Source organism: Pezoporus wallicus, unplaced genomic scaffold (genome assembly GCF_028554395.1).
Source record: "Pezoporus wallicus isolate ANWC-B61680 ecotype Strahan unplaced genomic scaffold, APGP_CSIRO_Pwel_v1 contig_3181, whole genome shotgun sequence".
NCBI lineage: Eukaryota > Metazoa > Chordata > Aves > Psittaciformes > Psittacidae > Pezoporus > Pezoporus wallicus.
The window spans coordinates 1,599,158-1,625,797 of record NW_026641700.1 but is presented as its reverse complement, the minus strand read 5'-3'; the positions used below and the strand labels follow the sequence as shown (position 1 = coordinate 1,625,797).

General features: G+C 41.1%; 1 protein-coding gene and 1 pseudogene across 4 annotated transcripts in view; both read left to right on the top strand.

Annotated features, from left to right (window-relative positions):
* The window catches only part of RBMS3 (RNA binding motif single stranded interacting protein 3), a 722,404-nt gene that overhangs the window by 13,995 nt on the left and 681,769 nt on the right, over nucleotides 1-26,640 (top strand). The window lies entirely within an intron of this gene.
* LOC130607676 (U2 spliceosomal RNA) lies at nucleotides 11,156-11,388 on the top strand (annotated as a pseudogene).

Here is a 26,640-nt window from a genome sequence, read left to right as displayed (position 1 = left end):
TTTACATACCTAGGAGAAGAACATGCTATAGCATGAATGGGAAATAGAAACTCACTTCTGTGCTTAGGCTCACTTAGGCTCTTCAAGGTTGTAAGAGAACTGATTTTCCCAATTCTGGGAGTAAACAAGAATATTTTTGGAGAAAAAAGAAGTAACATTGACAGGTTGCAATCTGAAATAAATATGGGAGTTTAAACTTCGCTAAAATAACAGTTTTAATGAGCTTGCACAGTCCAAAGCTCTCTCTATTCCACACAAAAGACAGAAACTCCCTTGATGAGATTTTGTTTGGGATTAGGAATTATCCTGCCTTGGAGCAGGAGAATGCTGTAGATTTTGCACTTTGTTCTTGTATGATTCTGCCCTGGAAAATGCTTTGATGCTTTTTAAAATGAAACAGCATCTAGACAGAGTTTTCAGATTCACCCAGACTCTAACAGTTGATATGAATTACCTGACAATTGCATAAAACAAATGCAACTGTAAATGAAATTACTGCCTGCAGTCTCACAACCTGGTGTGTTGCAGGATCAGATCTTGCAACGTCCAGCTTTTGAGGGGGAAGTACCATCTCTCTCTATGTATTTAAACACTGCTGCTACAATGAAACTTGCATCTTTATGTATTCGTGTGGCAGTAAGTATAATATTTTAACAGTGTAAAATTGTATTTATTTCCTACTTTATCAAAACCAGCCTTAGAGCTCAGTACAAGTATGCTAGGGATGTGGTATCTAACCTGAACGTAGTTTTGGTAGTAGATAGTTCACATAAAATGGTAGCATAATAACTGAACAATGGTTTGAAGCACCTTAAAAAGGAAATATATTTTACGGTTGAAACCATGAGCAAACTTGTATGTTTAAAGTGGTATTTCATTAGAATGTAGTATTTCAAATTCCAAGTAGTGTCTTTTTTCCATGTAGAAGGGATGTGTAACAATGTCAGATGTTGCTGTTGATATGGAGCCGTAGCCTGCACAGCACATTTATAAGAGCAGAATCCTTTGTCCTCTCACTCCTGCAGGAGCATCGGTTTGAAGAGAACACATCTGTAATAGATTCAGGTTGCTTTTTTATCAGCAGCTGATGGTGACACTCTTATGAAAGGGCTGAATCCTCATACCTACAAATACATTTGTCAACAAAATACGAGCATGTGAGACAACAGTTCAGTCACATCTCGCTTTCATTTTTTCTCTTTTGTGCTAGGGCGTAACTTCCAACTGTCAGCTCTTTCAGCTGAGTGTCAGCCTTTTTGTAATTGCTGCAGTGTGTCAACCCCTTTTAAATTACCATATGTTAGCTGTTTACTATATTGGCTGGAAGCATGCGCGTTTGATTCTTCCCCTTTGCCTTACCTGTGTTGCTCTTGGTGAAGGCCAGGTGACTATTTTAGCTGATAATTCAGCCACTGGCAGGAATGCCCGAGGTGGATTCTGTGTGGCTATGCTGAGTCCAAGAAAGTCACTCCATTGTAGAACCTAACAGTGGGAAGAAAGGGGGTGGGTGGTGGATGTGCTTGGCAGGCTGGCTAGTGAGCAGACAGACTTACAAACTTAATCCCTTCCTTCCTTGCCTGAATTTAGACAACCAGGAGACAATTACACTATAGGTTGTATATGTCTGTGGGAATTTGCTCCTGAGGATACCTGGCTAACAGAAGCAGAAGAACCTGTTTGCCCTAGTGTCTGCCTGAGTTTTTGACTATCACTATAGGATGTTAGCACCTTGCAGATGTTTAAAAATGTTGCAATAACCCTGTTTTTCCCCATCCTCATCGATAAAAAGATGAACGGCAAAGGGCGCATGGCAAACCTAGTGTTAATGGTAATGTGCCAGTATGTGTCTGGATTTGGACTGTGTCTGGTGACCAGTTCCTGACTGTGAACCAGATTTTGCTGGCATTTTTCTGTGTCTGACATCCAATTTGGACCTGTACTGTAGAGGGAAACAGTAGTAAGCTAGTAACAGAGTGCCAGATAGTAAGAGGATGACAAGTCTTTTCCAGTTTTGTGTCAATGTTATTGAATGAGCAGTCAGTGTGCTAGGGGCCAGTGAGCCAACAAATATGTTCAGCGTTCCCAGAAAATAGTCTTCAGAACAGTAGGAGGTGTGATTGTGAAGGGGAGGCACTTGAAAGCTATAGATAGTGGAGTTAGGCAGGGAAAGGGAGCTGTCAGGAAGGAGTTTCGAAGCTAAATGGGGGTCTGTGTAAGCTTTTCCCACAGCAGCTCTTCCCAACCAGTTAGTACGCCCCACTGGTGTGGAGCAGCCAAGGGCAGGAGGCTGCTGGCGTGTTTCCATATGAGAAAAGAGGAATGAAGGTTATAGGGAAGTGTCAAGGGGACATACACCTGGGGTGGATGCAAAGAAGCCTTACAAGCGGCATCTCTGCCAGGAGTGCAGCTTTAGTGAAGACCAGGACTGGCTGCGTGTGTTTCAGCGGCTTTCACTAAGCCTTCGCATAGGGTGAAAGTGAGGTCTCTGAGGCTGAGCTGTCTGGCGTTCTCTCCTTATATATTAGATGTATTATTTACCAATTTTGAAAATGATTCAGTAGGGGGTAACTGGTGTTCTGAGATCATGATGACTCTAGTCAGCTTTCCAGAGAGTACAGCAATTACCGTGTGAATAGAGGTGAATGTGACAGACAGGCCGGGTGTCTGTTCTCTCTAGCCTAAGCATTAGTTTTCTTGTGTTTATGTTCACACCGCTTCTCTGTGATTAGCCTCGGTGGAAACACCAGCATGAGGGTCCTATTGGCAGCAACAACTTAATAGGCAACATGGATGGGGGTAGATGTTCTTCTGTCTTTTTCATTTTTAATTAAATAAGGCAAAATACACAATAAGTCAGATTTGCATGAAAATTTATATGCATGCATAATAGATCTTAATGTTAATGCGGGAAATTACTTTCTTTCAACTCAGTGGCCTGTAGGTTTGATTTCTAGAATTATTTGCTTCTTTGTAACTTTCAGTAAGTTTCTATTGCAAAATAGTGCCTCTAAATTCCTTGTGAAATACTCAAGCACTTTGTATTCTCGTAGATAAGGACATTGCATTCTATTGGAAAGTACTTTTTATTAAAACCCATTGGCAGCTTTTCGATAAATTCTGCTTTTTTTTTCCCTCTGTGAAATGTATTATTATGAGTACAATGATGAACGCTATCATTAAGAAATACCATGCATTTAATAGCCATAATTTAAAACTCCTATTCCACAAGCAAATGTGTATGTATGTCTGTGTGTGTAAAAGCCAGTTTCCATTGGATTTTTGAATGCAGCCACATCTTGGAATGAACTAGCAAATATCCTTTGTTTAATATTAACAATGCTTGCATTAGATATTTTCAGAATTAATTTTTATAGCAGATTTCATTATATCTCTGTTGTGTTCTGGGTACAATAGGGCAGCTCACTTGCAGCTGAATTAAAATCCATGGTTTAATAGCAGTTTGACTTGCCTAGGCAATAAACTATCTCCAGTAAATGGAGGTGCTATCAAGATAAAACATGTTAAGTTAATACTGTAACAAATCCCTGTGTTGCTGATGGAAAATATTCCAGAAGAATTACTCCTGCTATGCATGGGGCTTCATGAATTTCAGGATAATAGAGATTACTATCTCCGAGCGCTCTGCTGAAATATACCCTTTTCCAAAGCACTGTCTGAATTCTTCTTAGAAGTCCTTGTGGATCAGAAACTGGCTCTGGCCTAACTATGCTTTTATTTGCTCTGCTATAACAAAAGGTATGATTTTAACCTGACTTTAGAAATTTGGTGAAAAATCCTGTGTGGATACACTTAATTCAGTTAAACCTAGCTAATACAAATTTAATATGCATGGGTAATTTATAGTTATAAGCTAAGCTAACAGAGTACATTTTTAACTGTTTACCTAAATCAGTTTTTAAACAGAGAAGGAAAAACTTTCATATAGTACAAGATTGAGAAGATTGGGACTGTTTACCTTGGAGACGAAATGAATCAGATGAATCAGAAGTGAGATGATGAAAGGTTACAGGCAATGAAGGTGTAGGCTTTACAGAGCAAGAAATGCTATTCTACCGTCAGGGAAGAACAAGGAGCATTCACAGAAGCTTAAAAGTGGTGAAGTCAAAAGTAAGCACAAAGAAATGCTCTGCCATGCAGTGAACTAGTTCCAGATGGAACTCACTGTTGCTTGGTATCTCTGGGGGCAAGAGTCTAATAGGACTCCAGAGGACCAGAGCTACATACAGGGTGGTCTTAGGCTCGACTTAACTGAAAGGGGAAGCTTAAGTGAAGGAGAAAGAAGGACCTCTGCATCTCAGTGGTGCAAGAGCATGCTGATGCTTCAAAAGATCAGCCCTCATGTGGACACTCACCTGTTTATGTAGATAACAAAGGTATCCAATTGCAATGGTAGGGATTAAAAACCAAAAAAGAATGGTTGAAAAGGTAAATGCCTGCTTGGTTCAAGCTGCTCTGCTGTTAATGACATCAAAAGGACTCTTCTCCCATGTCTTTCCTATACGCAGATGGTTATGAAGTCTTTTGGTTGCAGGATTCTGGCTGGGTAGATCTCCAGTAGCAATTTCCTGTTCCTGTACAGATTACCACAGTTCTTGTTTCCTTCCAAAAGCTCATAATGTGTTGTTATGCTTTAAAAGGTACAGCAAGCTCTGCTGCAGTCTCATTAGAAGTTTGAATCACTTATTTTCAGTGTTTCTAAGGTGCAAATGCCACAGATTTGTCTGTAAAGGTGACTGTCTCTCCCACACACTTGGATGATAGAAAGTGCCTTTGTCTGGTTACTGGAATATGAAATAGGACAGGCTTGGAAAACTTTCAGTGTTGCTTAATGCTTGGTCTTGGGGAAAGGAAGTACATCATAGGACAAGGTGGTTTGTTAATGTCTGCAGCTGCTAATCAAGTGAACTGGCCGTTTCCCTTTGTAAATAGCCATAGAGAAGCAATGCAGACATAGCAGGAAAATGAAGATGACCTGTTCTCATCCTGCTGTCTCACCCTGGTGATTCTAGTATCTTAGTCATACAAAGACAACACTTGGACAGAGTTTTGAGAGTTTAAATGGCGCTATATTTTGATGATCAAGGCAGGAGAGCCTGGAATCAGGCTCCTGAGTTGGATTTGTAGAGGCAATGGGAAAGATTGCAGCATGGAGTTAACTATGACACTGAGGGTGTCTGTGCTGTCTCTTGGCTCTCCTTAGTCAAGGAGACTAAGATAACAAGATAACACAGATAACAAAGCTGCTGCTTTGTTATCTGTGGGAGAAGCCTAATAATCTCCCCAGATAGGCAGTTAGGTTGTTGTGGGACCCAGCTGCTACCTGGATCTTCAGTGTAGCTGCTGCAGACTGCACACTGTCGCAGCCCAGGATAGCCACTTTGCTATTTCTTTTGTCTCACGTGCTCGGCTAAGCCCAGCAAATTGTTTGATCCACGCACAAGTTCTCACAGTTTGCTGCTTATGATGGAATGAGGTTATAAGTTGTCTCAGTCCCTATCTACCCTCACATCCCACTGTCCTTAGTCATGCCTATAGTATCAGTAGCCTAGTTGTGCTGTATTGCAAAGACCCGACATGCAAATCTGCCATTGCTCATTATTGTGATCTGGTTTGTGCACCAAGTGTGCAAGCTGCCTCTCATGAACTGTGTACTCTAAGGGTTAGAGGCTGTTGACAATGACCCCGTCACATTCAAAGCCTGAGAAGTACCCTCAATGTACAAAGGATATGTTTTTCTTTTTTCCCCAGTTTTGTTATTATTCCATTGCTCTTCATTAATGTAAATGAGAGTCAGACATTGGACAAGAGAGAGTCAAAGTCTGCGTTTTCCCTACTACTTTCTTCTCCTCCCCTTCATTTCTTCTAGTCCTTTGTGGATCTCTGAGGACAGAGCTTCATCAGACCTGGCAAAGTGGAGATAGGGTTGAGGGGTTGATGGGAAAGGAGAGCTGGTCAAAAGATTTGTTAAAAATATTTCATTGGAAACACTTCAGGTTTGATCTGATTTCAGGAAATCAAAGACAGTTTCTCACATTCACAGCTGGACTCATGGCAGTCTGAAGGGGAGCCTGTTACTTGAAGATATTCTTTGCAGAAAAGCCTTGCACTTCCACACTTGGTGGTGCGGAGCCAAGACTTTGAAAAGTGTACAAGTCCCAGCACTAAATGGTGCTCACCTCTTAGGTCCTCACAGCCTAGATACTTCAAAAAGTCAGCTAGCTCTGGACTAAAGGGCTGGAAGTTCTGGTTTCCCAGCCCACAGCAGTATGGGTGCTGGGAAGGTGCATGGATCTTCTCCAGCAGCTGCTTGGAGGAAATGAGATTCCTCAGGCTCATGGCTACTGCTAGCACAAGTGCGAGGTTCCCTCAGCCTCAGAGGAGCAGCCTGCAGAGTGTCCCAGCTATATGGTGATGGCAGCTTTAAAAAGTTGATTCTATTTGTTAAAATATTGCTTCAGTCTAAAGGAAAATGAAGGCAAATAGTAATTCCTAGTGAACATGAACTGCTTTCTTGTGGCTGCCTTCAGGGGGGAGTCTGAGAACAGCTTGCCAGCTGCACTGGGGAGCTACTTCTTTCATTAAAGAGATTCGCCAATGCAATTCTCTTACATGCTGGCATCCACTGCGGCTCGTGTTTATGGCTTTTCCCACTGGAAGCAGAGCTCTCCAGAGGACTCCTGGCTAATAGCGCAGTCTAATGGAGGAGCTCCTGTGCTGCGTGATTCTGAGAATGGAAGCATGAGCCTTACAGCTTGCATTAAAAAGTCAGGCCCTGTAACTAAAAGCTGTAATGATTCATTTCTTTCATGGACGGACTGTAGACAGGTCTAAGTAACAAACAGTGATGAGTGCTAGGATGCTAGTAAAACCAATATAAAACAAAACCATGCCAGTAAAAGGAACACTAAAAAAATGTCAGCGAACAGATACAACAAATATAATACATGGCTCATTCTGCAGCCAGGAAGTTTCTGTCAGTCTTTCTTATGGAAATATCAATCCTAATTCTGGGATAAGTGACATTAATACTGAAATAAGGCTTTTGTGCATGTATTACAGGTTTCAGAGGTGGTAGTTTTAGAAACCCTTTTCTGATGCATACATGTTGCGGCTTTTGACATATTGTTTGTGTGCTAAAATATACTGCGAATATGAGTGTATGTCTGGTGTTTAGATCTAATGTTAGATGGCTGTAAAATTACCCATTTAGAATAATACGCAATTGGACTCCATTAATTTTATGTGTTAGCCTAAAATTTCTGCTCTAACAAGGTTATTTTTATGTAAATAGAGAAGTTTGGATTGTAAAGTAAGTAATTTCCATTCCTTGTTCAGCGACTGAACTGTATTTCTTTTTGACACTTGCAAAATGAGTTACACAGGATTAGTAAAAAAAAATCACTCCCTACCCCTCTTATATATTCAATTTCATAGGGCTGTGCTAACTTAAGGAGGCAATACTACGTTAGAAATACTACATTTTCTTTGTTTGGAGAGGAGGATGTTACCTATGATTTGCTTACTCATGGTTTTTGGTTGTTATTGGGAATGCTAACATTTTGGAGCTGAAATTAATAAAGTTGACAGCCATTAAGCAGAAAAAAAATACAAAAGAGGAAAATATGTGTTCCTGTGAAAAATCCCCTTGTAGGTAATAGTATAGATCTGTGTAAAGTAGGTAATTGGAAAATGCCTACATTTCCCAACTCCTTAGGATACTAACAAGCATACTTCTGATACAAACACTGCAAGTAATGGTTTTACCAACTCAGTCTGCTGCTGATGTGATACCAATACCATCAAATCGCAGGCCATACCAAGTGTAGTTAGGTGCTGTCACAGTAAATTTAACCCTCATCTGTTAGGGAAAAAGTCTAGTTGAAAGGTCATTTCTAGCTTCAAAGTAGGCATTTAGTGCTTTTATTTCCTCTAATTGGAAATGATAATCAATGAGAATCATTTATAAAACTTGTCTCCAGAGCAGTGATTCTCTACTTAAAATGACATCTTCTGCCTAAGGCACTGTAATTGCAGTCAGGTTTATCCATATGATCATAATTGGATTCAGAACTTAATGATGTATATGGTTAACTTGTTTGCAGTACGTGGCAAATAGACCTGAGTAGGTTATTTCTCCAATAGGAACTTTGTTGTGTTTGACCTTTTGTTATCCAAGGATTTGAGTAAAGCCTTACCTTTTCTGGAATTAGGTGCTTGAGTAAAACACTTCATGGGCCTGCTTAACAGTTCTATGCTATGATAGCAATTAACTTTTGTATAAGTAAACTTTCCATTTTAAAGGTCATTAATTTTCTTTACATGATACAACTTGGAGAGCCTGCTACTAAAATAATTGGGAGCTACAGTTACTGATTTATGAGGGAGGAGTAAAAAAGACCAAAATGCTAAAGATTAGCTAAAGTGATGACTAAGAGAGGATGTGATAAGACTTCCTCTTGGTGTTTTTGTTACTATTGTGTATCTGTGTGAGGTACTTTGCCTTTTGTTTCAATAGAGTCAAACTACATGTTCTAGTCAACTTTCTTGCTCTCAGAGCTGTACACCCTACTTAACCAGTTCTTTAAAACTTCAGAAGGAACATGGTTCTTTACATGGAGAAATATTTTACCCTACAGATAAGCCAACAAGGTCAGTTCTGCTGTAAGACTTGGGGCCATAAAGGATTTTTGGGTGGTGATGCAGCTCCTGTAACACAGTTGTGCCCCTACATTGTTTTCCTAGGTCAGGGTGGAGTCTGTGTCAGGCAGTTCTTGTTCTATGCAGAGGCTACTTTGCAGTGGTGTCACACCACTGTGTTAGGACATTGCTTTTTGCTCTGATGGAAAATATTCTTAATCCTGGCTCTCATTTACATCAGTTCTGACTCGGATTGATTTGGGTCTCCTACGTGGGAGTTACTTTGATTTTACAGCTGTATTAGGGCAGACTACATTTCATTAATTTTATGAAGATTATGCTAATGTGAAGGCTATGCCATGTTTGTAGGACTGAAACATTTCTCACTGGTGAGTTTGATTCAAAAGTAATTCCTCTTATGAATCTGTTTTGGATTTGGCTCCTTCAGTTGGCAGCACAATTAGTTCTGTAGCATCTGGAAAATGGTTGTGCATCATACATTACCATCATAAGAATCCTTATTATAGTATATTATTTATCTGTAGCAGTGCCCACTATTTACTGGGGCTTTCCAAAGCATAAGAAGATCTTTACTCTGAGGTAATCACAAACTAAATAATCAGAAGCTTACCAAAATTTAGCAACTACACCGTTGTTGCCAACTAGATCCGTAGAGAATATCTGATGGCATAGCTCATCGTACATCAATTTAGAATTGCTGATGAGAATCCAACACAGTAAGTAACAAAATTAATGGAAGGGCAAGCAGCAGAGCTTCTTGCAGTATTGCAGTGTTATAAAGCTCCATTTCTAAATTGAGAAAGTGCTCCTTACCAGACTTTCAGTTTGTTACTGATCCAAAACTGAATGTTGCCCATTAAACACTATGGGGCAGTGTCATCTTTGTGAGGAAACCACGTGATGAACTGTGCAGGAGAAAGCAACGTTTTCTTTGGCAATTAAAAAATAGGTATCTGTTTGAATCTGTGCAGAAGCTGAAGTGTGAGAAAGGCAGAGGGAAACTGGTGAAAAGTAAAGGAGAATAAATGGAGCTGAGCCTCCGTGAAAATGGGGTGAGGACTCTAATGCCTGCATTTACCTTTGGTAGGCTTGTGGGGCTGAAGCTACTTGTGTGTGTAGACCTACTCTGTGCAGTGATTGAGACCCTTAATCTGGCATTCTCAAGCAGCAACAATACCTAATAACTTTGCATCATATTTTTGTAGAAGCTGATTAGTACCCTGAATTGTAAGAAAGAAATTCACAAAGGAAAAGGAGCTTCAGAATTCTATTGCTTAACCAATATTTTGCAGTATACAGGTTTTCTTTTCACTTTTCAGGCAAAGAAGGGTTTAAAGCGTCATGTGAGGTACATCTTCTCTTGGATTTGTTTGAGTTTTGCATAAGATATTTCTGTGAATGAATGTGAATTCTCTTCCCCTTAAGACTTCTGTTGACTGGCAGAAACCATCCGTTTCGGTGGTTTTATGCCTGTTTAATTGATAATCAAGACTGAATCCTGTTGTTTAGCAAATCTGACTTGCCTTTTAGTAAACTCTATGCCCACATTAAACTCTGAAGTATAGAGCACACAGAGAAACACATTCCTGACCTGTAGTAAAAGTGACAATCTGTACCTTCTGCTAGTAAGTACAGCTCTTTAATCATGGTCTAATTGAGGCTTTGGTATTAGAAGCGAAGAGGAAACTGTTAGAGCCTGAAGGGACGGTTTATCTTAAAATGCCAAGAAAACTTCCACGGCTCCATAGCACTCAGAGTAAAGTGAGTTATGTTCACCTGTCAGGGAGGGAAATTCAGCACTTCTGCTAGACTTCCCAGTTCAAATCATGAATCAGGATCCAAATAATGAGTATGGCTTAGGACTGATGAATGATTTATGAATGGCTTCTTTTTAGCTTCTGGAGGAATCTTTTTTTCAAGCTTTTTCTTATTCTCTGCCCATCACCTTTCTTTAAGGGAAATTTGCAAGTGTAACAGAATACCTTCATTATTAGAACTGAAGGATTAGGGGGTAAAAAGTAAATACTCTAAAAGGAGGAATTTGATCATGAGAGTTAGCAGGAATGTGCCTCAGGCTTTTTTTTCCCTAAGTCAGTGTGTCTCTAAAGGGTGTGTATAGTGGAAAACTTGCTGTGCTCTCACATATACCCTCTGTTCTTGTCATGTTCTCAGCCTGCTCCAGGTCTGACTGCTTATACTGCTAACTGCATAACTGATGATAACTGCAGTACTGCTTTCTACTGGGAGAAACTGCCAGTCTCCAAATCTTGTGCTTAGTATGCTGGACAGTAATCAAGTTCAGAATCGAAAACAGGGGAAACTCACGTTTTCTTTCTGCAGTGGACATGCCCCAGGAGTTGTAGATTGTGATGCTTCAGGAATTTGAACACGTCAGTGACTCCAGTTTTCTCAGCCTGTCTTTGTATGGGAGGTGCTTCAGCCCCTTTTTCACCCTCATGGCTCTCCTCTGGACTTGCTTGCTTCTCAGCCTTTCGGCTAAGATCAAGTGTAGTATCTGTTCTTATCAGTTTAAAGTGATTAGAAAAAGGGATCTATGATCTACTCCACAGTCAGAGCAGTTGTCCTGGAAATGCATCTGTAGATAGAACTATGTATGAGAAAATCCTTGCAACTGTAAGCAAAGCTCAAATGATTCCTTGAATTATGTGTTTGAGGTAAGTGGTTCCTTGTACTTGCATGCCAGTTTATGTGGCAGGTTTCACTCTCTCAGGCTAGGAGCTGTGATAAGTAATCACACAGCTTCTTCTAGTTGTTCTGTTGCAATCACCAAGGTTTAGATTGCAGCTAAATATTATTCTTTCATGGCTTCATGTTGAAAGACAGGTATTTCCAACCACTCAGCTTAAGTACCAACATTCCTGTTTGGAATGGATTATGTTTGTGCATGTAAGGATTTTATTTATAGCTGTTGTCTGAAGTGTTGCATCTTATGCTCTGTCTTCACAAACCTGGTGCATGTGCTCTGGGGCTGAAGCGTATATTTGCAAGGGTGAGAAAGGTTTTAGTTGCCCATGAGCACACTGTGTGTGCCTTGGTTATATGGAAGGAGTTTCTGTAAAACAGAGCTAGGATTTGAATTTAGAGGATAGGAACACTGTGCCAAATGGGTGATTCTAGCCCTAGAGTGCCTCTGTAGTTCAGAAAAAGGGGGCTTTAGTGCAGTGGAAGAGGGCCCAGGTGAGAGTTAATACAGAATAGCTGTAACTTGCTCCTTTCCCAAGTAGACAAACCCTAGCAAAATTTACTGTGTAGCCATCAGGCCAACAGCAGCTCTCTTACCTTGGATTCCTCCTTATATTGCAAACCCTTTGTAAATATTTCCTTTGGCTTTAAACACAACATTTTGTAGCATTAGATTTATTTTTATTTTCTACCCATAATGTAAATCTTTCTTGTAGCTTAAATGGACCAGTCATGATGATGCTGGCTTGTTTGCTTGCTCTGTATAGGTAATTTGGTTTGAGACCTTTTCTTCATTGTGGTGTGTCACTTTTCTAGTATCATTCTGGTTTTTAAAGTCGAGCATGAAACCCTGGTAGACCTGATGTGCATTTTTAATACTTAACCCTCAAAGCTCTAGTGCCACTTTTCCCCTGCCTTCATGATTTCAGTCCCAGTTTGGCCCACTGCATAACAAAAAGAAGCTCAAAGGATGGCCTAAGTTATATTGGCATGTGTGCTTCCTTGGGAGATAATGTGCTGCTTCATCGAAGTTGCAGGGTACCCTGACACTCATCTGCCAGGAAACTCCTCATCTGCCTAATGTGGGATTAGATGCTGTATGAAGCACTTGCTTTTTCTTCCTTTTTAATACATTTTCTGAATACTAAATATCCCTTTCTACACCCACATAGCTTACCACTTTCATGTTGTTTTATAATAAGTATCCGTTATTAGCATAATAACTGCTCAAAGTGACATCTTACATTGTACTGTCAAAGATCCATGTATTAATATTTCCACAGTTCTGATGCTATGATACACTATAGTACTGTAATTTTACCAGAGATTATTATTTTTATGTCAAAGATCTGCCTATTCCATTTACATACCATACAGTGACACCAAAGCTACTGATAGCAGGCTGTTATGAAGCTTCTGTAAAGGAATGTGTCAAAAAAGCATACCAAACCTTGGAGTGCTTTGATTGCATCTTGAACTGCTTGAAAAAGGAGAATGAGGAAATTCATTCATGCAACATTTCTGTCTTGCGTATATATTTGTTTATCTTAAAATTGTTCAGGCCTGTCTTATATCCTGTCTTCTAAGCAACACGAGTTAGCAAAGGCCAGCATGCCAGTCGGCATTCTATTTTATTATTTATCAAGAAGCCTTTGTATGAAGATTAACTGTATTTGCTCTCTATTTCCTATTATTTCCCCCCACTGTTCACTAAGTACTCCAAGCAGTTTGATAAGATGAGGGAAAGGTTGTCTGGTTTCATTGTTGCTCCTCTCAGAATCTGTTGTATCCTCCAGCGAAATGTTATCTTGTACTTTGTTACAGTAATAGTCAGTGATTCAAAACAGGTATTCTTTTGTCTCCAACCTTAACAATGCGCATAGGGGAGACTGCTCTTCTTCTCCAGCGCTGCTGCTGTTAAAAGCAACACTGGATCAGAAGAAAGCTGCCTTTACACTCAGTATCAATAGCTCACCCTCCTCCTGCATAATGATAAGCAGAGGGGGGGCTGTGAATGAGTGAAATCATTTTGACTCTTTTCTTGCTCTGTAGGTATAGACCTCCTTTTCCCTCTCTGCTACAAGGCGTGTTTCAGTGCATGGTTAGAGAAGATAACAGTGGTACTCGTGCATACACATGTGGTTATGAGGTCTCCTTCTGGAGGTGCCCCAGCTCTAACCACGGTCTGTAAAATCATGTTAAAAATACTTACTTCAGGTCATCATTTCCTCTGACAATAGCATACTTACAAGGTTTGCTTGGGTAGAGCTGCCAAATCCATACTCTCTGTTTACACATAACATTTCCAGTCTAGGAAAATATTTCATCAAGTTTTTTCACCATTCTTTGCTTCTTGCAAGTGGTCAGACTGCCATCATGTTTTTCAATGTATAATGAATGCTGAATCAGTGGATAATCCTGGCTTATTCCTCTGATTCTTTTTGGGTGGTGGGGAGGAGGGGTTTGGGAGAAGAGTTTGTTCTGGTTTTGTCTGGGAAACTTGGAAGAAAACCTTTGAGAAATCACTTGTGTGTAACAAATAGTCTCAGCCCTAAGGTAACGCACTTCATCTTGAGTGTTTCTAAGGAAAACCAAAGGATTGGAGTCACAGATGAGAAGGGGATTGAAGAAAGAAGTTAGCAGTTCTTGTTGCAAGCCACCAGTGGAGATCCAGGAGACCTGATCTGGATTGTGCTTGGCCTTGGCTTAAATCTTCATGTTGTGCAAAACTATCTCTCACCCCGTTTTGGGAATGCTCTCACTACAGAGCTATAGGTTCTCCTGGGATGCTTTTCCATTATGAGAACAATCATGCTAATGGTCACAGAGCCAGAAAGAGAGTGGGAGTGATGTAGAAGTTTCCTAATTTTATCTTCCATGATTGTTTCTATGTAGAGTGATAGAAGCCCAGGTAGACATAGTGAAGAAAATCTACTCCAGCATCACTCCAGTGATTAGGCCTGTCTCCTCAGAAATGAAAGCCCTGGGTTAATGTTCCTTCCCTACCTAAAAGCAGCCAACTTAAAATCAGCACGCTGTCTTTCAGCTTCTCGTAAACACTACCACCCCATAAGCATGTGATTGTTGCTGTAGAAATCATCACTTATAAGGACTGTATTCCAAGGTCTGTCAGTGTTGAGGGGTTTGAGTTGTTTTACCGAGCTGTGGTTGTTTGCCAAATGTTAACCTTTCTCATGAGCAGTATTAAGATCGCAGTGAATCTAAAAGGCATGGAGTAAAACCAATGTCCTCATCTTCTAAGCAGACTTTGACCTGGTGCTGATTGCAGTCTTGTGAAGAGAGAAAGAAAAAGCATTGAAATGGTATTTTGGTGCACTGCAGCACCTACACAGTGGAGTTTGCCTTTCCATCCTCTGTTCTAGTCAGGGATGGCAGGTTCTTAGTTTAAGGACTACACAATTCATAGAAAAGAAACCCTAAATAATAGAGAGGAGAACCAGTGCATTCTGTACTTATTGTAGTGGGGCTTTTTCAGCTTGTTCAGTTAAATTATTTATGGTTTTAAATATTTTGGCGTGATTTCCATCTGTATGGTATTAAATCATTTCAAAGGGTCAATGAAAAGTACATTATCTTCTGTACTTAGTTCCATTCTAACTAATAAGATTTCTTGTGGTATTTAGCTATGCAACAACAGTGCAAGATAGGAAGAGACTGTGTTCATGAAGATCTGGAGGGACCTCCCAGACAGGCAGTTTCTCTAATATGCCTATTGGTTCCCTGGTTTCTCTGATGAGATTTTTGTTGTAATGTGCATTTATGATGAAAATTATAACTTCTGTACATCTGCAGTAACTCTAGCAAACTGCCCTGTTGAGAGTGGCTTGTTCCATGGAATTAAAATGTAAATGAGCTCATTTATTTCTAATGGAATAGGTGGTGTACTCTGCAATTCCCGCAGTACCTGACTGAACTCTTTCTTACACAGACACAACTCTTATTGATTTCTGCATAAAGTTTGCTGGAACATCATGGGCTAGGACCATGCATAGAAGTGCTCTTGTACTGACTCACCTGCTGCTGAATACTGACTCACCAATTAACTTCAACAGCAAACAAACAAACACCTTCACATTTTGTTTCTCTGCTCAATAAAAAATTCAAAGGGGTGGGCAGGACCAGTGGCAGGTAGGATAGGATTCTGATACTGATGCTGGCTGTATTTACTAAGACTATGTTAGTGTGTAATATGGTCAATTTATGCTTTGCTTTTAACGTTCTAAAGCGGTTGGAAACAGTAGGTTACTGTGTTTTGTTGATGTAAATCTGAGTGGCTTTGGGGAAAACTGCTTCCCTCTCCCTCATCTGTGAAGGTAACTGTTTTGTTTATTTGGGATTCTGGACTTGGAATTGATTTTATTTATGTGCTTTAAGTCTTGTGAAGCAGTGACAAGCATGCTGATGTCTCAGTAACTGCAGATCTGATTGTCTGAAGTCGTTACATTATGTGACCTCTCACTCTCCATATCCTGAATATTGGTATCTGTTCAAAGAAGGTCTCTATGAGCAGCTCCAAAAGGAGTCTAAACTGTCCCCAGATTGAAATTTTGTGAGAATTTGGGAAAGGGGAAGAATATTAGTTCACTTTTTCCCTAAATGTTTATATTTAACATTCTTCATTGTACTAGCTAAAATGAAAAGGACGTTAAAAGGCTTCGTATGCTCTTTCCAACCAGCATTGGGAAACACTGATTTCACTGTGCTGCTTAAGACTTTAACAGAACAAGCTAAAAAGCCATGGAGATCAGCTTGTCCCAGGTTTACTGAGAAATACAGTTTAATGAGTATTTTTACTTTAAAAATAAATAAGGCTTTTCTCCTTGAGTCACAGACTAATCAAGTGGCATTTCCAATAGTACTGCTTCATTGGGCTTCTGATTAGTAGGAGTCTTAGTTAATGCGAAACGATACACTGCATCTTCAGAGGCTCCACTGCTATGAAGTACAGGAGAAGTACGTCGGTTTTCAGGCAGTGTTAATCACCTATGCTTGAAGGCCATTTGTGCATGGATGAATGCAGTAAGAGCTAGGGTAGAGCTGGATCATGAAAATATTTAGGCCCAAGTATCTATTTATTAATTCATGCTTATATTGACTATCGGGGGACTTGATTACACATACAGGAAGTACCTAAACATGCTGGGGGACCACACTTAGTGTACAGGTGAGAGAGCCTATAAGGAGCAGTAAAAGAGGAATGGAGCCAAGTTTTCTTCCTGAAATTGTTCCTTAGGAAAAGTGAGATGTTGAAAGCCACCGCAAGTGAGTTACTGCGTTTGCCCCCCTCCTGTACCCTCTGGAAGTGTCACAGTTGTCACAGTTAGCTCCTGGCTGTCCCTGGGGTGCATCTTTGGAAGGATGCTGTTACAGAGCTTTTTGCAAATGTTTAACACATTGTTTTTTCAATAGCTTGTATAGCTAATATTTAATATTTTATATAGCTAATATTTAATATTTTATTAAAGCAAATTTTATTTAAAGAAAAAAGTGCTATGAAGAGAGTCTATAAAGCCAGATCTTTTCAGCTTTTCTTCCAGAATTTTCTCTATCTTGTTAGCTCCTTATGATTCTTATGCAAAACTTTAGGTACAAATGCCTCATTAAGTTAGCTCACTGCGTCTCCCCTTGTAGTTTAGATCTCCTCATAATGATCATGTCTCTTCCCTGCTTTAGTTCGGGCTGAAGGAAGCCCGAGCAGGATGACTATCAGTACTTCTGCAAATGTTTGCTGAACATGCTCTTTGCTGAGAGGTGTAGGTTAAAAACTGGGAAGGACTGAGCTGAAAAGGGGAAAGCACTGCACTCACCCTAGAAGTTCTGTGTCCATCTCTGCAAAGCTGTGAGGGCTAAAGCCCAGTCCCGTTTACTGCTGTTTGCTTTGGAAAGTGGCTGTAGTGGCTTTCAGTCTCAGATGCCAGCTTACGGCAGTAGGCAGCTCTTTAGCCATGCACCAAGCTCCTTTTCTTTCTGTCTACTCCTTACTAGTCAGCACATTTTCCATATGTGCTCCACATCACAGGTGGTTTCAATTTTGCACAATCCTTTTACTTGACCTGCTCTATATTCTGAACCTGCTTCCTTCTCTGGTAAATATTAGTTATATTGAATCTGGAGCAAACCCATTGTCTCAGTGCTGCCTGTATCTCAGGCTGAAATCCTGAGCTTGCTGCTTTAAAATGGAGCCTCTAAACCAGCCATCCTAAAGGTAAAGGCAGTGTTCTGGTTTGGGTTTAAGTTTTTTTCATTTTCTTTTTATTTCTCAGTTCCTTGAAGTGTTGGTGATGTTGAGTAATTTGTAGCTGTGTAAAACTGCCTTTACAAGAGGGTAATTTGCTGCAATAACCTCAGCTGCTGGCCAATAGATGTGAAGGCGGTACTTTTTAAACCCAGTGGAAATCTTTGGAGTGGTTGTGGCAGCCAACAGATACAACCCAAACACAAATTCCTGTAATCTCAACAGACAGCAGCACTGAATCACTTCCAGCAGTCTCTTGCCAGCGTGGCTCTGTGTGTTTCAGAGGCGGGGTATCTGCAATCCCACCAATCCTCATAGTGCTGGGCACTGCTGCGTAGCCTGGCATCGTGTAAACCAGGCCCCTGGCCCCTTGATCCTGATGGAGCTGAAGAAGGAGGTGAATCTCGGCTGCTGCTGCTCAGTGCACCCTTAACAGAAAGGGAGAGGAAACAGAGGCCTGAGACTGAAAAAAGTAATCCCACCATCAGGGTCATTAGTGGCAGTTTAGACAAAGGAGCCTGATCTTTGTTGACCTGGACTTTTGTAATGATCTGTGAGAGCAGTGTGAGCCTGTTTCATGCCCATGTTGCCACAAAATAGTGCAGAATAAAAGGCACTGACCAGAAATTCTCTGTGTCCTTCCACTGGCAGCATTTTTCTGTCCATTTTAGAGACATAAGTGACTGCAAAGCAATGGAAAAAAATTGACTTTACCGCACATCATTGTCAATGTCCCCTGCCTCTGCCCAGGTCATAGAAAGGAGGAGATGGAGAAGATTTTAATTTGCTTTGGTTTGGTTTGTTTTTTTTCCGTAGAGCCTGAAAGATCAATGTTTTGTACTGTATATATTTAGCCACACTCTTATTAGTTATTTTAAAACCCTTCCTGAGCTGCAGAGTTTTGCATAAGGTCATGAACTATGACAGTGGTCATCAAGTGGAGAACTTGCAGCTACTTTAAATAGTTGCTTTACTGTAGTTTGTTCCTGTTTGAAAACTGAAAATCATGTGTTTCAAGGTGATTTCTGTATGAACTTCTGGCTATCATGACCACAGGTTCAGTTGTTAAGCTAGCGTTCAGTATATTGAAAGCATTCAGTTTGTACCTTCTTAACAAATGTCTTGATTAATATGTATCCAACATTTACATATTCTGTTATTTTGTTATAGGGAGGTGTTAGTTTCAAGGCAACCAGACAATAACAGGAGGATTCATGTGTTTAAAACCTGATGGGGTGGAAGTCTTGGTGGTTTCTGTGTGATGATTTGGTAGTATTGAATAGAATTGTAATAAGATTTTCTCTTTGTGAGTTATGAACTTTCATTTCAAAGGCGGGAATTGGCAAGTAATAACTTCTAGTCCTGTCTTCAGTGGGCTTTTGCGTGCTGAAGGTATGCCCTTAGATGTTGCTGTGTTTGCGCTGGGGTTGCTGGGCACTTCCGAGAAGTAGGCTACTTTTCCTTCCTTATTTAAAAATAATGGCAGAAAATAAAATGTGTATAATGGCGATTTCAGGAAAAGATGGATTTCAGATGTCTTCATTGTGGTTTATATTGCCCAATATAAACCCAGGAGAGAATTAGCAGTGAGAGGCAGGCAGTACTTGGCTCTCCTTTTGCAAAGGGTCAGGTTGGCTGGCTGAATGCCTCTGCCGTGGCTTTCCAGGGATGCTCCTGGGCATCAGTTTTGTGCTTTGTGGGCATGAGTACCGATCCAAGGAAAACAGTTTGTCCTTGTGGAAGAAAGCGTTCTTGAGAGGCTCTTCACTCCATAGGCCTTCATGCTTTTGTTTTGACAGTATCTCTTCTCACACTGTCATGTTCTCAAGTCTTTCTCATCTTCAACACTCATGTAAGGAGTGTGGAACTGAAATAAATGCAGAGGACCAAACTAATCTCGATTTACCAGTCACAGAAACACATCATCTTGCAAGGAAGGTTTGTCTCAGAATGACCTTTTTTTGTTTCCCTGGGTAAAGAAATGCATCTTTCTCCAGCAGGGATACAAAGCTGAGTAAGTCCACACCCCCTTTTGTAAACATACTGTCTGGCAGTGCTGGCTGGGAGCAGGAGAAGGCCCCCGGCATATCATCTCCTATGATCAAGCGTCCTGGATACAGAGAAGCAGGAAGAGGGATTATTTTGCAAAGGTACAAGCTATTCCGACCCTCTTGGGGCTGGGTGACTTCCCACTGCACTTTCCTTGGGGCTGTGGTAAAATGCCATAGTCTAGCCCACATGCTTTTGCTTGGAACCTCCAGGCGTGAATAACTTACTGGAATTAATCTTCAACTGTTGTCATCCAGTATTCAAGTATTAATGTGGGTGATCAGAGCGAGGCAGTGCAACCATGGTGGTCTTGCAAAATAGCGCATCGCACAAGTGACATTTCCTAACATAGAATCAATGTTTGCTCTTCTGTAAAAGGCATTCTAACATTTTTCTTCAAACTGCCAGGCTAAAAGGCTTGTGCTGGCCCAACCCCTGTGCAACAAACAGCACGTCTGTGTTGAACAGCAAATATCAAAAAGAAGCGTCTGAAGGGGGAAGGAGTAGTAATGGAAATGCAAGAAGATCCACTTGGAGGTGATCAAACTTCTGAGATATTACTGGTTTAGCAGGAACTTTCTTTCCCTTTGTCAGCCATGCAACCAGCATAGCACTGGGAAGGAAACAGCACCGGGGTCTGAATGAAGTGATTCTTCCATGAAACAAATGACCTCGTAGTTCTCAGCATGGCAACTGAGGCCAGGTCATGCTTCTAGGTATGTCAGAATTACTTTGTGCTTTGAGCTGGAAACTTTTGTACAAGGTCATGAACTATAACAGTGGTCAAGATGTTTTTCAATCCTTTTCCTGAACAGGAAGTGTCACCATGAACCAAACAATCTTGGATCTGTTTTTTTTTGTTCCCATACAGGTGGCTTGCGCTGCAGCACCTTATGTCTTCTCTTCTGACTTACCACCCAGGTTGCATGGGGACATGAGGCAAATACTTTTCCCTCCTGGGGCTCTGTTTTTTTCATCTGTTATGATGCTTACAGACCTTATTTAGCATATTTTTTAAGTGACTGACAAAAAGTGTCATGCAAGACTTGAAACTGCTGTTTTAAATAAATTCCTGAACGAATCCCAGAACAATTCTGTCTGTGCTCATTCATGGGAAGGAATGCTGTCCTAAATCAACGAGGCTTCTCAGATCAGCTTTTACCTCCATGCTCAAGCAATCATTTTGTATGATATTAGGATTAAAAATCTCTTTGAGGGGAAGGAGGCTTTACTGTTAAATATAGCCATAACTATTTCTCAACCATGTAAAATATCCTTTTTCTCATCTCCTCCACAGTACAAGGACTTTATGCAAGGACAGCATGCACATTTCCCAGCAAGTGAAAGACAACAGAACTTCCTGAGTCTCTCTGAGCTTGCAGGTAGATGAGTACAGGGTGAAGCACCAAAGAGATGGGTCCAGCTGTAGGTAACCAAATCTAATCTCTTCAGATAAGCCTATATGACTGGAGCAGGGGATATAAGAGGCACAAGGGAAGAAGTTGCTCCCTGCCAGCTCACTTTTCACAGAAACAAAATTAATGATAAAGTGTGAACCGTGTACCACTGTGAGTTTTTGAACGGACTGCAGCTCTTCCTATTCACCACATCAAGCAGGGCCACTTCCGTTAGTGCAGTAACTGGTGGCCACCAAGCATCTTCCCCACAGGATGGCATGTAGGAGCATCAGACTGATTTACAATTCATTTCACAGATACTTGACAGAAGTCTCAAGTTTTGGCTCAGCCACACAAAGTCCCCTGATTACAGATTGTCTTCTGATCTGTCTCTGCTTGGACTTTGGTATTTGCTGCCATGTTTGTTTGTTTCCACTGAACCACAGGCCTGTTCTCCTTTCCAGTTATACCTTGGCCAGTTGGTACCCCTTCGACATAGTCTCAGCATTTCTTCTGCATCCAAGATCATCAGAGCTGTGACTCTCGCTCACTTTTCCACACCATATTGACTCCTTGCCATGGTTTTCTTTGCCAAATTTCAGTGCCAGACTTGGGCATGATCTCTGTCTTCCTGTTTCTCACATCCTATTTCTCATCCAGTCATTAGGAGCTTAGGGACACATTTCCCCAGCTATGTACTTTGTCCCCCTCTATTACTCCCTGAAGTTTGCAAGCCCAATGCTTTTGTCTTGACTACGATTGGTTCTGAAAACTTTCTCTTTCATGTTCCCTGGACCAAACAGGGGATGTTGGCTGGGAAAAAGCTGGTGAGGGAAGAGGGTGTCCCCACTTTTATTTTAGAGATTTGGATCTGGCAGCATTTAGCACGCTGGGGTTGCACTTCCAAGGAAAGTCCCCCAGGAGCAAACCTGCTAGGCTGGGACCTTTGAGGGAATAGCTGAAATTGCCCAAGCAGATTATTGGGTAAAAAAACCCAAAATTGAATCCATCTTTATGTACTGTTTTTGAACCAGAGTGTTTCTTTTCTTTTCTGTTTGAGAACTTACACTTTGTCCAAATTCTGGTGGGCTTTTGTTTAGCCACATTCCTGATGCAAAGGGCAAATTTTTGATGTGTCATATTTATTGTCAGACCCAAACTAGGGAGGAAGCGGGGAGCCTTTCTTGCAAAGGAGTGTCCCCCCTCCACACCTTTCCGTGTAACCTCTTTCTGGAAAATGCCTATAATATTATGTCTGGAAACCTTTTCCTCCACCCCAAATCAGGCTGCAGCACATATTCAGTGCATTTCCACCCCAGTTCCTGCTCAAGGGGGTCAAAGTTTTGCAGAGTTATTGGCAACTGAAAATGAAATTTTACGTGGGGAAGTATCAAGTGATCTTGGTAACAAGCAGAGCTGTACCCCATGGTACTTCAAGCTGACACCACCCACCTCCGCCTGCGACTTTTCTTGCTGCTTTATTTAGCTTAGCCTTTCTTACCATTGAGCCAGTTCCTGTTCCCAGCTGAAGTCAGTGACAAACACCATGCTGGCTTTGGGGCTGGAGAGTTCATTGCTTGTTGAAATGGGAGCACACTCAAGGGATCACTCAGAGGGTCACAGAGCCCAGCTGGCTGAGGCCACTGCAGGATGCTGTGCTGCTGAAAAATACAGAAGAGAGTTGTGTGTGCTCTTCTGTTTTAACTTCATAAACATCAGTCCTATTTAAACAGTCTGCCTTTTTATTTTATTTTCTTTTTACTTTGAAAAGAAATCTATTGCGGGAGGTGTTGTAAGCAGGAAGAAGATAAGTTGTTTGATGCCTCAAATGGCACAAAGCTTGGGGTAATGAAGGAATGGGTATGTTTCAGGTCAGCATGAGTTCAGGCAGTGAGGTCTAAATAGCTGCTGAAATGGCACAATTTATCATTGTGTGAGAGGGATTTTGGTTGCTAGACCAGTTTGTCTATGATCTATGTACCTTTTGAAATCACGGTGTTTTATTTATCTTAGCAGAATATAGGTTTAGATATAAGCTTAAATATATATTTTGTTAGCACCCTAAGAATTTAGGAGTGTCCAGATATTGTGATAATACTATTTTAGAGTGTGAAGTTGTGGAAACACTGAAAACCAAGGTAAAATATCTGAGACTAAACTCAACTAAACTAAACTAATACCTTTGTGTAATCCTTGCACCTGTTACTATTTCCGTGTGGTGTTGGAGTGGGATAGAGCCATATGGCTTTTTTCCTCAAGGCAAGACTTCTTCTAAGCTAATCTGAATTATTCTGCACTTGCCATAGGCCAGGAAAAATACACATGTGGCTGGTTGATGTGAATCGATAAATGTGTAGCATTTGATTTCTAAGTCTATGCCCTTACTACAGTCACATGTTGTCATTGCTGCTGGCAGTGAGCTAATATGTAGGGTTTGGATTAAAACAGTTAAAGACTATAATTCATTGAATGTACAAAAATATGGTGAATTCGAATACTTAAGGATACAGACCAGGTGAGCTTTTTGACAAATTTAACTATGTAACTGCAAAGAAAAAGTATAGCTATTGACATGAGACTCTAGGCTTCCTTTTGACAATCATAGAATCATAGAATCATTAGGGTTGGAAAGGACCTTAAGATCATCAAGTTCCAACCCCCCTGCTGTGGGCAGGGACACCTTACGCTAAATCATATCACCCAAGGCCTTGTCCATCCTGGCCTTGAACACTACCAGGGATGGAGCATTCACAACCTCCCTGGGCAACCCATTCCAGTGCCTCACCACCCTAAGAGGAAAGAATTTCCTCCTTATATCCAACCTAAACTTCCCCTGTTTAAGTTTTAAGCCGTTACCCCTTGTCCTATCACTACAGTCCCTAATGAAGAGTCCCTCCCCAGCATCCCTATAGGCCCCCTTCAGATACTGGAAGGCTGCTATGAGGTCTCCACACAGCCTTCTCTTCTCCAGGCTGAACAGCCCCAACTTTCTCAGCCTGTCTTCATACGGGAGGTGCTCCAGTCCCCGATCACCCTCGTGGCTCTTCCCTGGACTTGTTCCAACAGTTCCATGTCCTTTTTATGTTGAGGACACCAGAACTGCACACAATACTCCAGGTGAGGTCTCACAAGAGCAGAGTAGAGGGGCAGGATCACCTCCTTCGACCTGTTGGTCACAATGGTTTGTGCCATGTGGTATCATCACAAGGTAAAATTGAAGCACTTTCCTTCTCACATTTACTAGCAGAGAAATTAAAGATGGACATGTTTGTGTGATTAATGTAGCAGAATAAAGGAGGATTTGAACATACAGAATAGCTAACAGAAGAGAATATACTTGCATGAACAGTAAGGAAATAGGGGTGGTACAGGAAAGTAGGAGTTAGAGTTGAATGGCAGCAGACAGTTGATCATGAAGAAAAGCTAGAAAAGACTGCCACTGAGACTGCCATTGGCAGTTGGTTCTGGGGCTTGGTCTTGTTTTTAAAATGTGCTTTCAAAACAAGTTTTTATCAGTGGCACATGATTATCTTACTGCTGTCACTCGTATGCACTATTTGTATGCACTACTCAGCTGCAGCTTTCCCTATGTGCTGGAACTGTGTGAGCTGGGACTAGGGATGGCACGCAGGAAGTTTCTGCAGCATTCAAGAGAAGAGGAGACTAGAGGCCTGAATGACTACTATGGCTCAGAAAAAGGAAAATGTATCAGCACGTTTGGGAAGTATTCCAGATGGGCAGAAAAACTCTTTCCTCTGTATCTGACCTATATCAAAATAGATCTGACTCAAAGGTTTGAGGCTGAAGAGGGGAGGAGGTATGCTGATACAAACTGTGGGTGCTTCTCTGAGAAATTTCTGGAAAGCTTAGGGGGTATTCCAGATGTATATAGTAAAAAAGACATGAGTAAGGAGGGAGGAGCCCTGCAACACACAGGGTTTTTCAGAGTCCATAATTTTGATTGCGGAATGCCTTCCCTGAAATCCTACCAGGAGCAATATTTTGTATTGGATAATGAAGTGTGTCAAAGTTTTTAGGGGAGAAAAGATATTCTTACGCTGCTGTAAAAGGTAAATCAGTAAAACTACCCTATATAGCAGAATTTCTAAGTTAAATCAATAACCCTACACACTAAAGTAGTGCTTTGTAAGCTAAAACTGCTCTACACATCATACTAATCCTTTGAGAGTGTAGAGAGTTTAGGAAATTGGTTATACCATCTGCAATATCAGTAAAATACAGTATTAGGTTACCTATGCCTACTAAGGCAGGTGTCAGTAAATAAGTATGTGATATTAAAAATTTGACACTTTCAAGTCATTCTTCGACAGTGGAATATGGGTATTGGTATGTTGCATTTACCCTTCTGTGTATGTGATTTGAGTGAAAATCAGCTCTTTGGTAGAGCTAATAGGCCACTTTAAGCATTTACTGGTGTGAGGATGAACCTCGAAGATTAACACTGTAATAGGAACAGGAGTTGGAGGGCTGACATTAGCTTCCAGAAGTCTCTGGGGTGACTTATCTGCAGCTAGAGAGGCTGCATTTGCCATTAATTTTTAAACGGTGAATGAGCTGGGTTGAATCCACTCTCCGCTCCCTGCTGCACAACATCGTAGGGAAGTAACCTCTGCTGCAGGAGGTGTGGTGATAGCCAGGCTGGCAGGGGGTTCACTGCTCTCTTCCCACACGATTTCTGTCCATGGAAAGGATAGACTGGGGTTTCTGTTAGGTGCCCTGGGGAAGTCCAAGGGTGTGTGTAATGAATAAGTGCATCCTTTACCTCTGTTGTTGACCAGTAGTCTCCCAGGAAGAGAAAATTCCAGCTGCTGCTGCGCTATAAGGTTGCAATGGGCAGAGCTCTGGTGAAGTTGGCAAAATCAGAATCTTGCCAATATTTACTTTTGTCAAGTTTTACTTTTTTTGCCTCTTTATTGCTAGGAGCAATTATTTACTGCTTCTGGTGCAGTACCTTGGTAAAAGGCTGTGCAGGGTCTGAGTGGTCACCTTTCTAACCATAGCACTTCCCTGCAAGGACCCTCCAGCTATGTTGGGGCTTGTGTGTGCCATGGCCCGCACTTACATGATGGAGGTCCTGCTCCTAAAGAAGCTCATGTTGTAGCATAGTCATCACCCCATGTATCCTAGCCATTGTGTTGTGCTTGGCTGAAGTGGACTGCTGCCTGAAACTTGCAGTTCTTTTTAGGTTTTGTTCTTTGCCATACCTGTGCATTTTGTTTGCTGATTCAGGGTGGCCAGCTGTATCCAAATAATTGGCATTAAAATTCTCATACTGGCTTTCTGTAGTTAAAGTGCGTGCATGCAGTAAGAATTGCCTCCTTTATTATTCTGAATGGTACTCAGCAGCTCTAGCCCCTGAAGGGTTATTGGCATTATATTTAAGTTAATTATTTTTATTTAGAAGACTACTTATCCATCTACTGCAATATTAAGAAACCAGGGTTGATATTTTTATTTTCCTCTGCCCTACATTTGCTGAGCTAGATCTGGGAACATATGCATCACATTCCTTTCTGTTTGGTGGGCCTCAGAGTC